A 19292-nucleotide genomic window follows, 5' to 3' on the forward strand; every position below is an offset into this window, starting at 1 on the left:
GTGATCACTCACTTTCTAAGCTAGATGCCCTCCACAGAAACCATAAACAGATCGTATATTACATGATAATAATTCCTCGTGGATGATAACACCGAAAGAAATCTATTTGCTTGTCAGGCTTGCTCCAGAAGGTTGAAAATTCAAAATGTAAGCAATCACTCAACTAGAAAATGAGTTCAATGTAAATTTTAAACATTTACTTAGGGCACCTGGCATATATTTCATGCAATATTTTTTTCTGAACTTATCTTTGTGACATAATATTAACTAAATCTGAAGGATGAAAACAATATATTTTTCAAACTGTATTTAACAGCACCCAAGATGCACTGTGGAAAGATCCAGAATAAATGAAGCTCTTCAAGTGCTTCTTCTATCAGTTCTCATATAATTTGTCTTTCATGTTGAAATGTGATTTTTATGGTACAAATGTCACAGAAAAACCTTACTTATGAGCCCTCTCTTGGCCAAAAATAATAATTTCAGGAGCATTCTTTGAACCATCGAAAGTTGAAATCTGAGCTCTGGGGCCTTGCAGGTCACCCACTTGAGGACTTTTTGTGATAATCAGAATGATGTGGTAAAGTGAATCTGTGCTTCTTTTCTGTATTAATGTCAACAATATCTTGGACCTCAGTCATTAAACACATAATGAAGGGCATTGTTGGGGCTGGAGAATAATTTTGTAATTTTGTGGGTACTGTGCTTGCTGCATAAGTATAAAGGGCTGAGTTCAGTCCCTAGGACCCATATAAACACAATGGATATCATGGTGCATATTTGAAATCCAGTTTCTTGGCAGGGGAAGGCAACCAGATGCCCAAGATTGCTAGCTAGACAGGCTACCCTACTTGGTAAGACCCAGACCAGCAAGAAGGAGTCTCGGCATCCAAAAAAATTAAAGATGACCTGTCTCAAAAAGGACTCCTAAGGTCTTCCTCTAACCTCCATGCATACACTCCCACACATTCATTTTCACACATAGGAATGCAAAAGCACACACTCAAAAATGATAAAAAATTAAGGGCATTATCACTATATTTTCAAAAATATTTTTCATCTCCATACAGTCAAACAGATGCTGTGACAAGATCCAGTAGAATAAATTATGTTTGACAAGTTCCTCACCACATTTCAAATACATCCCATTCAACATTTTGTTTCTTAGCCTAAAAGAAAATTTAAGATTTAAGTACTTTGTGAGGAAATGAGTCACTGAGTTAAATGGCTCCCGAATTAACATGTAGACCAGATTCTGGTCCCCCGAGCCCGCCTAAAGCCAGCTGTGGTGCACATCTGCAAACCCAGCTCTACAGAGTGAAATAAGAGGTAGACACACGAGCATCACCAAAGGTTTGCAGGCCAGCTGGCCTGGAGTGTGCAGAAGCAAACAAGGTGGGAGGATAAGATTGACACTATGACCTGACCGACCTCCCTCAATATGACATGCACCGATAATAACATTCACACACAGAAATGTGCATACATACATGCACTTATATCATACACACAAAGAAATTAATAAAATAGGATTTATGGACTGAATAAAATAAGGGGTAATTAGGAATGTATGATTTGAGTCTTGAAAGAAACACATTCTTTATAATGTAGACTATGCCTGAAAACAACAACATGAAAAGTTCTACATTATTCTTTCCTGTACTCTAGTTGAAATCTAACCTCCAACTTCTTCTTTAAAGTCAAATATTGGAAAGGATTATTTGTAGTCACACAGAGAGTATAGTGACCCCTCAAGCTGTCTCTTTTGAAAGCACCCCCCTCTCTGTTGTCATTTAGCTCATGGTCAGACCTAAACCTGCTGGAGTTTGGTATTAAAATGTCCCCCAATTCCATGTGTTAGAGGCAGGTCCCTATAGTAATGATATTGAGAAGTGCTTGGAATTTTAAGGGAGGAATCTTAATGATAATCCATCAATTGCTTGGGAAAATGATGTCCAAAGGGATTGTAGTTCTTCAGTCTCTTGCTATTTTGCTACATTGACCTGAATTAACTGATTTTTTGGTATTCTTCAACTATGATCTAATAACTTCAGAGGACTAATAACAATAGAGCTGAGTGGACAGAGAGGACCAAATTGAACCTTTCTCTTTATCAAGTTCATTATCCCAGGCCCTTGTCATTGTGATGGAAAGCTACCTCACTATTCTCTCCCTTCTTCATACTATATAAATACTACTTATACTGTCAGTTATAATCATATCTAAAATTTTAATCAAAACCTCCACAGATAGCTTAATGAACCTTCAGTTAATTTAGGTTTAGTACTCTCGTACTATTTAATAAACACATCAACTTTATGTTTCATGCTTTTCGTCTTCCAACAGTCCTGAGAGCCCTAGATCATCGCTATCCTCCAACAATGACAAAAGAAAACCAGAAAAGAAAGGGTTATTTTATTTAATACATGGGAACACTCACAGAACGTATAAGGTTTCAGAGAAGGTAAAAGAGAATAAGACCTCAAACGGAGAGTAGGAGCATCCCTCTTATTCAAAGGATGTGGAAAACCCCTTCATTAGAACAAAAGTGTCATCCTCATCTGAGAAAAATGAGAAATTGACTCCTAATGTCTTTGCTTTCCTTATAATCACAAAAAAAATTTAAAAAAATCTAAAAGCTAAGAAGGGATTTTTTTTAACTGGAATTTTTATGCAAGACACGAGAAACTTGGAAGAGTTTCTGGGTGATTTCCAGAGCCTGTATGAGCACAGGGCTGGATAACTTGATAAGAGTCCAGTTCTCTCTGTGTTTACAGCTTTCTCCAGCGGAACTGCTTTACTGGGTTAAGTAAAGGTAGTAAGAATAAGCACTAGGGGAACAGGTAAATGTTCACAAACTCTTAGCCATGACTGGAAAATCCAAAATGTCCTAAAAATCTTAGCTCTTTTTGGCTACAAACCAGAAGCCTGATTAATTTGTCTATTTATTAATTTATCTATTTATGTTTATTCAAACCAGGGTAAATATACTATGACTAGTGGCATAACCCTATTGAGTTGACATATGTATACTATATTGGTCTGCATTAGAATTGTTACATATATTTTGAAAAATTGAATTCAGAATCATGATTAATTTCAGGGTTTTTCATAAGCAATTCTAGATTCAACACAAGTATCCATTCAATTTGGAACTTGGGCAAAAATCTTAATTTTTTATAAGTTTCAAATCCTGAGAAATTATGCTACACATATGCTGAAAATTGAAAAGTGTCACAGAGAGCCTTGTTGGCATTGCATGGAGACTCGGGTAAACAAACCTCACTCCTTCCTGGGCACCAATCTCCTCGGGTCACAGCAAAGACCTACTGGTGCTGGGCAGGGCAGCACTTTCTCCTAGAACCTCTCTTACCCTTTGGAACTTAGCGATCTTGGACCACTCCTCCCAAAGTTACTTCAGTCCAGGTGGTGCACACTCTCCATTTGGGACTCCTCCGAGCTTTGCCAGCTACCTGACTGGGAGTCTTCATTTGCCCCGTCCAGCTTTTTCTTTTCTTTTCTTTTCTTTTCTTTTCTTTTCTTTTCTTTTCTTTTCTTTTCTTTTCTTCTTTTCTTTTCTTTCCTTTTCTTTTCTCGTCTTGCTTGCTTGCTTGCTTGCTTTGTCTGAAGACAGGATTTTTTCTGTAGCTTTGGCGCTTGTCCTGGAACTAGTTCCTGTAGACCAGGCTGGCCTCAAACTCAAAGAAATCCACCTGCTTCTGCCTCCCAAGTGCTGGGATTAAGGCATGAGCTGTGTGCCGCCACCACCCAGTTCCACTTCCAGTTTTAAGACACAGTACTAGTCTATATTGCCATAGAAAATTTGATTCATACTGCTTGACCAAATTGCCGAAGGCACACGATTTTAGGTGATAAGCAGAAGAACTGAATTGGAGACTGTATCCCCAGATACCAAATAGAGGGAACTGCGATCCCAATCATGCTATAAATTATCCCCATCCTGATCATGTAAGCCCCTCTAATGAAAAGAAAAAAGAAAGACTCAACTAACAGACTAACCCCAGGTATACAAATCTCAACTGTTGCGGGAGGTCCTTCCACCCCTCCAACCCAATGGCTGCTGAGATACCAGCCCATTGGGGCGTGGTCTCTCTCCCTTTAAAAAAGCGTCTACTTCCCTCCGCACTCTCTCTCTTCACTTCCTGCTCTGCCTGGCGACTAGACTCCCTTCCTGGTTGCTCAGAGGGCTGTTGTCTGGGACGGTAATCTGTAAGTTTTTTTCCTCTTTAAATAAATACCACCCTATTAATCATAATTCCAAACTGGTGTGGCATTGTTCGTGACTTACACCTTCACTCAACACATAAACTAAAATAACAGGGAAAACCAAAATGATATATCTCATATTTATATGCATACATATATTATGTATATATGTATATCCCTATTGAAAATTACCTGGAAGAACTCACAAACAAAATTCAAAAGGATTATTATAACCATGGTCAAACAACTGAAAGAAGACAAAGACAAACAGAGGAATGATATGAGGAAGTCAATCCAAGACATTCAAATTTAGTTAGATTTTTTTTTTAAAAAATGAGAACCCCAAATGCAACCATTCCAGAAAAGAAAAATCTAATAAGCCAATTAAAAACCTCAGTAGAAAGCATCATTTACAGGGATCATAGCAAAACCAAGGAGCTAGTGATAGAAGACAGTGAAGAGAAATTGTGTCAATCAGTAAATACCAGTGATTAAAACGGGCAATGATGGCGCACGCCTTTAATCCCAGCACTTGGGAGGCAGAGGCAGGCGGATCTCTGTGAGTTCGAGAACAGCCTGGTCTACAGAGCTAGTTCCAGGACAGGCTCCAAAGCCACAGAGAAACCCTGTCTCGAAAACCAAGAAAAAAAAACTTTAATGTATATGAACATAAAATTAAAGAGTTTAAGAGACACAGTTAAAAAAACTTTACCCACAATTATGGGCAGAAAAGAGGAAGAAACCCTAGCAAAGGCATAGAGAACATTTTCAGGAAAAGCATAGAAGAAAACTTCCAAAACCTGAAGAAAGACATGCTATTCACATGTGACTGCATCGCCAAATAAGGTACCAAGCCACATGGCTAACATATACAAGAATAATGGGCTAATATAAGTTATAAGAGTTAATAAGAAGAGGCTGGAGAGATGGCTCAGAGGTTAAGAGCACTGACTGCTCTTCCAGAGGTCCTGAGTTCAATTCCCAGAAACCACATGGTGGATCACAGCCATCTGTAATGAGATCTTGTGCCCTCTTCTGGCCAGCAAGCATACATATAGACAGAACACTGTATACATAATAAAAAAAAAAACTTTTTAAAAAAGAATTAATAAGAAGTCTGAGCTACTAGGCCAATCAGTTTATAAATAATATAGAACTCTGTGTGATTTCTTTGGGACTTAATGACTGCGGGAGCCAGGCAGGACAGAAACCTCTGACAACATTCACGTATAAATTTCCTATGAGGTATTCTAATTAAAACATGTAAGGCAAAGAATGAAGAAAAGTTGTTATGAGTTGTGGGAGGGAAATATTAAGTCATTTGTAAAGTTAAGTTAATCCAAATAAAGCTGAATTATTTAATAGAAATGTTGAAATCCAAAAGAAGGGTCTAAAAGGATATATTCTGTGTCCTGAAAGACTGCCACTGTCAACCTAGACTGTTATAACCAGAAAAGCCATTAAACTATAAGAATAAAGAAAGCTTTCCCATGATAAGAAGAGAGTAGCAGAATCTATGACTACTAAGCCGGCCCTACAGAAAGTACTGGAAGGAATAAGTCAATATGAAAAGGATAAACATGCACAGGAAGTTCTGGGGACAAATAAACAATGGGAGACCAAATAAACAATGGGACCAAAGAAATCCTAGAAAAAATCAACAAAATTACAGGAATAAATACACATATTTTTAATAATAGTGAATATTAATGGTCTCTATTTATTTCCCCACAAAAAGACACAGACTAACAAAGATTGGAATTCTATTTTTTGCTGCTTCCCAGAAACACAAAACACATATCACTATCTCTTTTGAAATGTAAATGTATATTCTGTGCCATTGTATGTTAGAAGAATATAATTTAGAAGGATTTTTGTGATTATTTTACAAATTGTAGTATGAACTTTTTATTGCTAATAAAACTTACTCTTGGTTTAACTAGTCAAACATTAGGGTGATTTATTCATATTCTGTAATATTATGCAAGAAATCCGTTTCAATATTTCATAGAGTGTTTCCTTATACCATTTCAGTCTGTGAACTCATAAAAATCAGTGAATTAGCAAATACTGAAATTTACTTTTATATCAAACAATTTCCATATTTAAAATCATTTACTCATTATCCTCAGCATCATCTCAAATATATAGCTTTTTAACTCAACGGCCTCCTACAACTACTCTAGATAGAAAGATAAGTTATATCAGTAACACTAACATTAAGCAGGTATATTTAAATTTTCCACAATTTGTTGCCCCTAGATAAAACTGCCTTACCTGCAATTTTAGTTTTAACAGTGTTAGCATTTCAAAATATTTCTCCAAAGAAGTATAGGTAGCTAAGGAATGGTGAAAGCAGGAGAAATATCCTTCCCCATTAAAGAACACATCAACTGGTTATCCAATACCAAATTGTCAATCCTATAAACACACATACATACAAGTTACAACATACAGACTAAGAAGTTCATATTTATCTATTTACACACATATGTATAAACATACACATATGTATATGTGTGTGTGTTTGTATAATGAATTAGAAAGAAACAAGGAGGGTTACACAGGTGGTTTTAAAGGGAAGGAGGAAATAATGTAATCAATCATAGCATAATCTCATAAGTGAAAGAAATATTTTTGTAAAGAATGAGTCATTAATTTGTAATAAACAAGTTATATCTAAATTTAAAAATGTGTCTTGTATGATGGGCTAAGAATTGCATATTTTTTCATACCCAATGAAAAAGGACTATAAGCGTCTTTGGATTTTAACCCTTCAATAACGTAGGTTTATTCCTTACAAACACATGAGTTGAGCAACTTTCCTTCCTTACAAATGTGATGCTTTGATTTAGATGTCAAGAATCAACAATCACCCAGGAAGAAAGTCTCAATGAGGAATTTTTTGGACTCAATTAGTCTGTTACCATGCCTGTAAGAGATTTTTTTCTCTTTTTCACATTATTATTCCATTACTTTTTATTTATGTGTATGTGTGTCTGTCTGTGAATACATGCATGTGAGTGTGTGAGTGTGTGTGTGTATACACATGTATATGTGTGTGTGTGTGTGTGTACAATATGTGTCAGGGCCTCTGGAGACTAGAAACCTCTGAAGTTAATGTTACAAGCAGTTTTATGAGATGTTCAACGCGTATGTTCAGAAATGAACTCAGTCTTCTAGATCAAGAGCAAGCTCCTTAGCCATGGATCCATCTCTAATGCCGTAGCGAGATTTTCTTAATTGGATAATTGGGGCAGGAAGACCTACCATAACTGTGAGTGGCACCATGTCCTGAGCTGGGCCTGAACTGGACAATAGTAGTGACAGATGCTTACATTTTATCAGTCTCGAATTTAATTCCAAACCCTTTCTCAAATCAGACTCTCATTTCTGTTGCACCCACGATGCCCTTCACTCTTCTTTTTCCCACTTCTAATCTATGCCAATAGCTTATTAAAATGGCGGAAACAACTTAATGTCTCAGAACTATGCAAGCAGAGCTGCCCCCTGGATGGCCAGAGACAACCCAGCTGTCTTCCTCTCATTTTACAAAGATTCCTATACTCCTCTTTTTACTGAGAAAGATGCAGACACTCACTGTTCTCCAAAGCCATCTTCCATTAAAGACTACATTACGTAATAGTAGCCATGGACAATGTATTTGCCCTTCAGAAGCTTGAGATTTCACATCTGTACAGATTATTACAATAGTATTAAAATAATAAGCGCAGACCCCGTTCTCTGCTCTGCATGCCTTTCTATATATAAAATGGGAAAGTGCCTTTAAGACCTAAGTCCCAGTGATTTACAACATGAGACTCACTAGAATTTATATTGGATTTTAGATCAAGGTTTGGCAATGTTAACCTTGGCCTTTCATACGTTTTCACTCCTCATTTCCAAGCTCATGACAGTGCTCATGGATTGAAAGGCTGTCAGACCCCAGAGTCCCAGATACGTGGGATGTACCACGTAAAATTATGTGCTAGTCATGCATAAGGCATTCAAGATCCCTAATTGACCATCAGCTTCCAGAATTAATGAGAATCTGAGATAAAAACATTTCGTGTTTTAAAGATAGAGAACGGATACACTTAGTGATTGTTTTAAGAAATGGTTGGTAAATCTCCTTGGTAAATTCTTTTGGTTTGTGCTGTTCTAAAAGGAAATCATTAGAAGGGGCTGGAAGGACTCAGTGGTTCAGAGCATTGGCTGCTCTTCCAGAAAAGCTTGATTCCCAGCACCCACATGGCAGTTCACAACTGTCTTTAGAATCCAGTTCCAGGAGATCTAACCACCTCTTCTGGCCTCTGCAGTGCCCAAGCATGCATATGGTGCACAGATATGCATGTTAGCAAAACACCGCATGCATATAAAATAACTTTAAAACATAATTATAAGCAAGCCATTGGGAGCTTGACAGGATGGCCAGCTAAACAAGACCAGCAGTTTTCTTTCTGTGGGTGTTGGAAGCAAGGCCTACAACTCTGAGTTAGTTGTAACCCAAGCCCTTTCTCCATTTCTAAAGTTTTCTTTTCCTTTCACCTCTATTGTTTTCTTTAAATCAGGAAATTTCTCTAACAAAAGCAGATCAATTTAGATATAGGACAAATTGACCCAGGGGCTGAGACTGCCAAGCAGCTCTTCATTGAGTTTGCTTTTCATCACTGTGCTCTCTAAGTACCTCCTTATCTATCTTTCTGACGAAAGATAAGGAGGGCTCTGTACCCACGGATGAGGTAACGTTGCTGGTTATGAACAATATGCTAGAAGCTCTGGCGAGTTTGCTGGACAATCCGTCAGTAAATCCAGACAGACTTCCCCAGGCTTGCTTTGATAAGAATGGAAGTTCATCTGGTGCAGTGGAACAAGCTAAGCCTGGGATCGCTTGGCACACTGAGCTGTGACCTTTTGACCTTGAACATAGGGAGAATGAGAAACAGAAGAAATGCTCTTGGCTGTTTCCCAGTAATAACTTATTTAAGGGGATGCTTAATTTGTTTTTTTTTTTTTTGCTATATTTATTTACTTGGCAGTGCTCTGGATTTCATAAAAGCAGAAGCCAGCCCATCTGCCAGCACACATTTGATGGATTGTTTGTCTACAGTACAGCATTTAAGCATCAGCACTTTTGGTCAGATTGGGCAGAAGATTAAAAAAAAAGTCTAGATTTTTGAAGTCATTGCTGCATTGTTACATGAAAAAGCAGTGCAAGCCTCTAAATATATAAATAGTGAAAAGGAATTGTGACGAGGAGGTCAGGAGTAAAGGGCTGTCAAAGTGAAGCCCTATCATTGAGGTACTGTAGCTATTCATAGGATGGACGAGATCACTTAGAAATGCGTCAATGTGAAGTCAGAGTGACCGAAACAATTGTTTGTACTTTATCAGAAAGTGGTCTCCATGGAGGCTATGATGCAGCTTTTAAACAAAGTACCTCACTAGCCTGTAGCTCAAGTAGGTGAGTCTGGCTAGCCCGTGAGTCTGGCTAGCCCGTGAGTCCTGAGTTACAAGCTGCAAGCATGTTCCCCCACACCTGGTGTCTATGGATGTTCAAGGAATCATTACCAGAAACTCATGTTTTCAGGGCAAACACTTTACTTACCGAGCCATCTCTTACACAAAACCATGCTTTCCATGAAAAACTATGAAAAGTATAAGTTGCTTTGAATATAAAACATTTCAGAAGTTAAAAGCATATCTACATGAAGTATGTCTATTTTTTTTCAGAAACACACAAAACATGCAAATCATACACATTTGGAAGGCTGTCTGTGGGAGCTAGAGCTATGACTAAAGAAAATGATCACAGAGACTTGATAGATAAATGCATTAATTTTAAAAATAAACAGGAACATGGTAAAATGGAAGGAAAAAACACACAGTCAAGGAAGATATATAGAAAATATATTTTCTCTTTGGGTGACTCATTTTACTTTATGTTTCTAGATTATGAGAGCCCACAAGATTCCCCAGCATAGCATTGACATAAACCAGAACCTCTTTGGCAACTTGTCATTTGGAACACAGTCACTCCCTTATCTTATCCCTTGTGTACAATGCATTCGTAGAATTCAGACATCAACAGCAGGAGCAAAAAGACAGAGGGACGGGCTTGTTGATACTGGAGAGGAAATTTAATTATGTTGAATAATTAGAGCTTTATAAATACAAAAATGGCTGGGGAAATTGCTCAGTGGGTAAGAGCTTGTCGTACAAGCCAAGAATAAACCTGAGTTTGATCTTCAACACATATACAAAACAACCAGGTGCAGTAATACGTAATTTCAATCTCAGCACCAGAGAGGTGTATACAGGAAGATTCCTGGTGCTCTCTAGTCATCTAGTGTACCCTAATAAGCCTAATACCAATAAGAAGGCCTGTCACAAAAATAAGATATACAATGTTCCTGGGGGAATAGAACACGAGATTGCCCCTTGCCCTTCACACACACACACACGTATACTACACATAAAGGCATACACACAAAGAAAACCCCACAGAAAAACACAAGGCATACCACCATCTGGAATGGTCTATTTTTTATTTTTTCTTTATTATTAATGTTTCAAATTTAACTTTTTATTCATTTTTTTGTGAATTTCACATCACACACATCGATCCCTATCCCTATCATCTCCCTACCCCTTCCCATCCACCTTGCAATCACCCCTAGGACAAAACAAGTTAAAATTTAAAAGGAAAGAGAAAAAGAACAGAAAAATCTCATTGTGGAAGCTGTGGTATGACACAATGATTCACACAGTCCTTTAGTCCACATATTATTACTTGCAAGTGTTCACTGCAATGAGTTACTGGTCTGGCTTGATGTCTCTGGCTTTTGCTACATAATCAATACAGGGCCCTCATTGGGGTTCCTCTTGGATATCCTGTTGTTGTCAAGTGTCATGGAGATCCTGCAACTTTCTGTCGGCAGTACCAGCCCCTTCATGTGTTGCAGCATATCAATAGATGGGGTGGATTATGGGATGGGCCAGCTCATAGCTTTGGTTCTGGGTTTGAGTGTTTGATGGGCTGGCCGGCCAGCTAGCACTGCTTCATCCTCAGCACCAGGATATGTTCTTCAATACTTTCCTGGCTGGCTCACCTTATGCAGTAAGCATCAAGGAGCAGTCAATTTTGTTCTCATGTCCTCGGGGTTGACTCACCCACACCTACAGTGGCAGACACTCCCCTATCACCTTTGAGGTCTGTGGTAGGTGGGAGACCTGCCGCTGATGTCACTGGAGTGAGAGAGTTGGTACTGCTTCTCATCAGGTGTAGGTGTGGGTGAGAGAGGAGCAGCATCTGCTATGACATTTGATTATAGATGATGCTGTACAATAAAGAACTGGAGGTGTCAGCATTTCAGATTTAATCTCTACTACAGAGTTACAGTAAAAAAGAATAATACATGTTATTGCCATAAAAATAGACACATGGATCAATGGGATTGAATTGAAAATGCGGATGTAAACCCACACACCTATGGACACCTGATTTTCGACAAAGAAGCCCAAATTATACAATGGAAAAAAGAAAGAATCTTCAACAAATGGTGCTGATATAACTGGATGCTGTCATGTTAGAAGAATGCAAATGGATACATATCTATCACCCTGCAAAAACTCAAGTCCAAGTGAATCAAAGAGACTTCAGCATAAATCCCGATACACTGAACCTGAGAGAGGAGAAAGTGGGGAACAGCCTTGAGCACATTGGAACAGGAGACAACTTCCTGCATAGAAGACCAATACTGCAGACACTAAAACTGACAATTAATAAATGGAAGCTCAAGAAACTGAAATGCTTCTACAAGGCAAAGGTACTGTCAATAGGACAAATGGCAGCCTACAGGATGGGAAAAAATTGTTCACCAACCCTATGATAGAAGGCTGATTTTTAAAAAAAATCACTGAATTAAACTAGACATCCAAATATTAAATAGTCCAATTAAGAATAGGGTACATATCTAAACAGGGAATTCTCAAGAGAAGTATTTCAAAGATAAATAAAAATCAAAATGATTCTGAGATCTCCCCTTATACCAGGCTAAGGTAAATACAAGTGACAGCTTATGCTGGAGAGAATGTGGAGCAGAGGGAACACTCCTCCGTTACTAGTAGGAGTGCAAAATTTTGTGGCTATTTTTGGAAATCAATGATTTTTGGAAATCAATTTTCTCTAAAAATTAGAAACCCAGCTATATAGACCACTCTTATGCATAAGCTCAAAGGATGCTCAATCATACCACAAGCATACTTGCTCACTAAGTTTATAGCAGCATTATTCATATTACAGAACCTGGAAACAACCTAGATGCCCCTTAACTGAGGAATGGGTAAAGAAAAATGTGGTACATTTATGCAATAGAATATTACTAAAAAGTTAAAAACAATGACACCATGAAATTTAAAGGCAAATAGATGGATCTAGAAAAAAATCATAGAGTGAGGCAACCTAGACCCAGAAAGACAAATATGGTATGTAATCACTTATAAGTGTATATTAGCTGTAAGTAATAACCATGGTACAATCCACAGTCCCAGAGAGGTTAGGTAACAAGGATGGCTAAAAGGGGCCACTTGGATCTCCCTGGGAAGAGGAAATAGATTATGTGTATGTACTGAGATGAATGGGGATTGGAACCTGAGGAATCAGGTGGGGAGATTACTGAAAGAGCCAACTGGAGAGGGGCCATTTCAGGGTCAGGGAGAAATCTAGTGCAAGGGAAACTGCAAGGAATCTACAAGGATGACCCCAACTAATACTGCTAGCAATTGTGGATGTGTAGCCTGAGCTGGGAATCTCCTGTGACCATGTAAGACTACAAGTGGAGGGATTAGGACACCAACTCAGCCACATAACCTTTGACCTATAGCCTGTCTGGACTATGTGATGTGCTGGGATAAGGGTGACAAAGAGATAAAGAAGTGGCCAATTAATGACTGCTCCAGCCCAAGACCCATGTCACAAGAGTGAGTCCAACCTTTGCACTGCCTGGAATACCAGGAACCAGAGGCTGGATGGTCCAAAGGCCAAAGATAGAATCAAACACAGATGGGGGAAAATGCCAATATAATGATGCCTAACAATATTCTGCTCTACTCATAGAATTGTGTCTAACCCTAGAATCTTCAGAAGGGCTTCATCCAGCAATTGGTGAAAACAGATGCAGAGACCCACAGTCAAACATTAAGCTGAGCTTTGGGAATCCTGCTGAAGACAGGGAAGAAGGACTATAGGAGCCAGAAGGGTCAAGGACATGCAAGAAAACCCAAAAAAAATCATTTAAACTAGGTTCATAGAGACTGAACCAGCAACCATGGAAACTGAATGGGACTGACCTAGGCCCTCTGCATAGATGTGACAGTTGTGTAACTTGGTCTTCTTGTGGAACTACTAACAGTGGGATCAAGAGCTTGTCTCTGACTATTTTACTGGCTTTGGTGACCCTATTCCTCATAAGGGGTTGCCTTACAAGGTAAGGTGCTTAGTCTTACTACAATCTGATATTCCAAATTTTGTCAATACTCATAGGAGACTGCAATATTCTGAAAAGAAGCAGAAGAAAAGTAGATGGAAGGAAGTAGAGGGGAAGGTGGGAGAAGGGACTAGGAGGAGAGGAGTAAAGGAAACCAATAGCCAGGATGTATAATTAATTAACTAATTAATTAAATGTGAATTTCCCCACAAGTACTTGCATTTGAGTGTGTGGTTCCCAAGTCATGATGCTATTTTCAAAGGTTCTAGAATCTCTGGGGATGGGCTCTGACTGAAGAAGTGGGACATGGGGTGAAAGTGGGTGAAACAGTCACTGAGCATCATAGTCTGATCTGATTTGACCTGGATTCCAGTTTAACCTCTCTTATTCCTGATCTTCTCAGATACTAAAAATAAACCATAAGATATGCTCCTAAGGTCATGAGAAGACCCACCCACTGCTTTGAATTCCCCACTACAATGGACCCTGGCTCCTGAAATGTAAACCAGAAAAAGAAAAAATAATAAAAACTTTTCTTCCTTCAGGATGCTTTTCTAAGGTGATTTTATGAAAGCAACAGAAAGTATCTAGCAAGAACATTACTGAATTATATGTACGTTTTCTTTGATTAATATTTTAATATTTGTATATTTTATCGGTTGAAAACTTTATACACACATTTGTATATGAGACTGTGTGTGTGTGTTTTGATCGGAATCACCTGTCTTAATTCTCCTCCAATTTCTTTTCTAAACTCACCCTACCACTTCTCCATCCCAACTTTATATGCTCTGTTTTTAAGTCCACTGAGTCCACACAGTGATACCTGTATATGAACAGATATAGGATACTCTGCGAAAGCAGGGATAATCTTTCAGGGACTGTAACATGGAGAAAAACTGACTGTCCCTCCCCCAAGCATCATCAATTGCCAATAACTTCACAACTATGGGTGGAGCTTCATAAATACCTCCTCCATCCATGCTTGGGTTTGGCTTGCTTTATCTTGTATAAATCTTGTGAATGCAATTATGGCCACTGTGAACTTATGTGTACAAGAGCTTTGTCTTGTCCAGAAAATACTGTTACACAGCACATAACCAGTAACCTCTGATCCTTACCACCTATTGGCTCCCTTTTGGTTATGATCATTGGGCCTTAGAGGGAGAGTTGTGACATAGTTGAACTACTAAAGCCTAGCACTCCATTGTCTCTTAGTCTCTGCACAGTAAATGGTTATGGGTCTCTGTATCAATATCCACAAACTGCAAAAAGAATTTTTTTCTGATAAGGGTTGAAATATTCAATAATCCATGTGTATAACAAAAGAACTTAGGGTCCATCTTATTACTGTGTCAAATTACAAGGATAACAGAATTTAGTTTACCTCTAGGGCTTATAACATAACCATCTGAAACCATATGGGTTTAATAAAGACATTAGGAAAATATATTGAAATATAGAAAGCCCTCCCATATAACAAAACATTAGGATTAATATTGTAAAAATGGTCATCCTACTAAAAGCAATCTACTGATTAAGTTCAATCCCAGTCAACCTTCCAATGCAATTCTTCACAGAAATTGAAGGAAAAAAATTACAAATTCATATGGAAATAAAAAGATACAGAACAGCAAACACAATTCTAAATAATAAAAAGTTTGGAAGGAAGTTATATTGCAGAGTTATATTGCAAACCATGGGACTGGATAAAATAAATACATTCATCAATGGAATAGAAAAGAGAACCACTCTATAAACCTATGCTCCTATAGACTTTTGATTTTCGAAAAATAACACAAATACTGGGGGAGAGATAACAATAATTCTTGTCTTTGTAGTAGGTTCCTATATATATAGAGGCTCTAATTTTTAGAATTTTTCTAAGTGCTTATATCATTTGGTTGCAGAATATGATACAACTACTTCTCCAGTGAACAGGGAATGTCACACACCAGGGGATCCACCTCCAAATTCCTGCCTTTATTAAAGGGTGCTCATTCAGCAATTAATTTTCCCTCCCAGTTTATTCTTAACCTTTGTTCTGGCTCTGGTGAGCACTGTTGGTGTGATTACCTCCAGATTCTGTGGACTCAGTTGGTTTCTTTTTTGTGTCATTTGTGGTTTGCTGAGCTTCTCCTCAGTTTACTTGGACACCCAGAAGGCATATCGTGATGTTTGGTAGAAATCCCTGTGGAACTGCTATTATGAGCTCACAAGAGATGACCACGCAGACACAATTTATAGCCAATGAAAGACTTTATTCCAGCTCGGTGAGTCTTTACTTAGGTATTTGGTCCCTATGTATATTCCTGACCATTTAGATTAAGGGGCTTTCAAAGGCAAAACAGCAATAACAACATTAACAACAAGAAAAACATACTAGCATCTTGATCAGCAGTAATAGTGGAAAGTTTGGGGCAAGCAAGCAGTTGAACAGAAGTTGAGATAATCAGTTAGCTGGATGGGGGGTGTGCTTTATACAAGCAGGCAACTTAATAGATGGTAATATAAGCTACCAATATAAGTTATAGGTATCTAGTCCTTGTGTCCTAGAAGAGTTGGGTAATTTTCAGGATTTTCCATCAAGGAGATTAAATTCTAGTTAAACCTGAAATGGTCTCAGCAATAATACAAGATGGAGGAATCTCTGCACTGCCTTGCCTGTGTATAGTACCTACTTCTTAAGAAGCAAAGTTCTGGGACTTAATTATCTATATATGTTGTCATTTTTCCAAGATATAAGAAGTTAAACATAAAAAATGAAGTAGTGTATGAAAAAGTAAAATTGTAACCAAATCATCAGAACTAGTGTCAGTTAAAATATTCCCCAAACCTGACACCTTCCCAAATATTTGTATATTCATTTATATATACATATATTAATGTATACATAATTATATACATATGTACACATACAGACATGTACATAGTGGAATCCCAATGCCAAACCCTGGAATCATGACCTTATTTCGAAATATGTCACAATGGATGTGATTGGTTAAAATAAAGTCATACTAGATGAGGACAGGATTGCTACCCAATATGGCTTGTATCCTTGTGAAAAAGATGGTCCTGTTAAGACAGGGAACAGAACAAAAACATTCTATGAAAATATCATCAGGGATTGGGGGGATGAATATACAGTTAAGGAATGACAAGGACTGGTAGGATTCAACAGAAACCAAGAGAGCAGTATAGAGTAGATTCTACGGAAGTGCTACAAAATGGAGTCAGCAGCAATGATCTTGGACTTCTGGATTTCACAACTGAAATAATAATTTCTGTTGTTTAACACACCAAGTTCTGGGTACTTTCTTAGTATGGGGCCTTGGGAAACTAATACTCTAACACATACAAGAAAGCAGAAGGCAGAGACTTTGTTATTGAATTAAAAATTATTTATTTACATACATAAAAATACTGATAGCAGTATGCAGATGAAGTTGAAATATGCACAGTAGGCTGTTGCTCCTTACTGTGATGTTCCAACCTAATGCTATCACTTATGAAGAGTAAATATTTTTCTTCTCTGCAAAACATAGTTTTCATGCCATAATCCCTAAACGTCACTGAAATTTAACATTCACAGTAGCTTATTTGATTTCATATAGCATTTAAACCCTCAGAATGGGATAAGATACTCTTTATTATGAAGAAAATTTTAAAATAAAGAACAAAAGGAAGAAAGGAAGAAAGGAAGGAAGGAAGGAAGGGAGGAAGGAAGGAAGGAAGGAAGGAGAAAAAAAGAATTGAATAAAGGAAAGAAGGAAGGAAGGTGTAAAAAGAAAAAAGAGAAAGAGAAAAAATAAACATAAATGTTGGCCAATTATCATATCTCCTAGCTATCTCAATATAACTAGGCTTGAATAACATTGTATAAAGATATATATGTATGTACATATATATATACCATAAATACTTATATGGATATATATGTATTTCTATCTATTCTTTTTCATTCAACTATAACGTATATAATACAGTACAAACTGACTATCAATACAGCATACATAACCTTCACTTTCTATGTATTTGAACATACTCACAGACTATTTTGTACTTTGAACTTTCCGCTTGATTAAGAAATCTGTGAACTATGTTAACATGCAGAATTGTATGACTATTTCCCATCTGTTCTTCCTACAGTCTGTTCTGATGGGTAACTGTTAGTGACAATACTGCAGTTGCTCATATCTTTGATGCTTTTTCTATGGGCCAATCTCTGTACTAACCATTATTACAATGGACAGAAAATTCAACAGGTTCGATTGGCATGAGTTTTTCCAGGGCTTAATGCATAGGTATTGAATCACTATTTTTTTTACCAATATTACATTGGAGACATTTTCAAATAGAACAATTGATAACAGATTAAATATTTTTAATATTTCAATATGTTCTGAGGTGGTTAAGAATAACAGACAGTTTGTGATTCCAAGGTAGTATTTGTTTTGCTTTACAGACTTAGTCTGACTTTTACCTCAACAACTGTGAAACTTGGAATCTAGTGAACACTAAACTCATTTCACAATGTACAATTGCCAATAGCTTGTGGTCATACAGTTTTGAATTAATATTAAATACACTTATCAGTTTGGGTCATGAGCCACAAAGTATAAGAAAAATGTGTATTCATTTTCCCTTTTCCAGAAGAGATTGGATTTGTCACATATGACTTACAAGGAAATTAGATGACACCCAAGTTGATTTTTTCTAAGATTTGAAAAAGTATTTTGGGAATGCTTCCTTTATTTCTGCATAGATGTGTCAAAGAGACCTATGTGTTAGAGAATAAAGAATCCTGAAATTCACACACGTTCAGAGGAGCCATTTCAATAGTATATATCAGAACACTGTCATAAAAAAATCTGCCTCCATTGAAGGACATCTAGGTTGTTTCCAGGTTCTGGCTATTACAAATAATGCTGCTATGAACATAGTTGAACAAATGCCCCTGTCATATGATCGGGCCTCTCTTGGGTATATTCCCAAGAGTGGCATTGCTGGGTCCAGGGGTAGGTTGATCCCGAATTTCCTGAGAAACCGCCACACTGCTTTCCAAAGTGGTTGCACAAGTTTGCATTCCCACCAGCAATGGATGAGAGTACCCCTTTCTCCACAACCTCTCCAGCAAAGGATATCATTGGTGTTTTTGATTTTAGCCATTCTGACAGGTGTAAGATGATATCTCAAAGTTGTTTTGATTTGCATTTCCCTGATCGCTAAGGAGGTTGAGCATATCCTTAAGTGTCTTTTCACCATAGAACCTTCATCTGGAGATGGATGGAGATAGAGACAGAGACCCACACTGGAGCACTGGACTGAGCTCCCAATGTCCCAAGGAGGAGCAGAAGGAGGGAAAATATGAGCAAAGAAGTCAGGACCACGAGGGGTGCACCCACCCACGGAGACAGTGGGGCTGATCTATTGTGAGCTCACCAAGGCCAGCTGGACTACGACTGAAAAACCATGGGATAAAACCGGACTCTCTGAATATGGCGGACAATGAGGGCTGCTGAGAAGCCAAGGACAATGCCACTGGGTTTTGATCCTACTTCATGTTCTGGCTTTGTG

The sequence above is a fragment of the Alexandromys fortis genome, unplaced genomic scaffold, assembly GCF_014885135.2.
Source record: "Alexandromys fortis isolate MF-2015 unplaced genomic scaffold, M_Fortis_MF-2015_v1.1 scaffold_11, whole genome shotgun sequence".
NCBI classification, from domain to species: domain Eukaryota; kingdom Metazoa; phylum Chordata; class Mammalia; order Rodentia; family Cricetidae; genus Alexandromys; species Alexandromys fortis.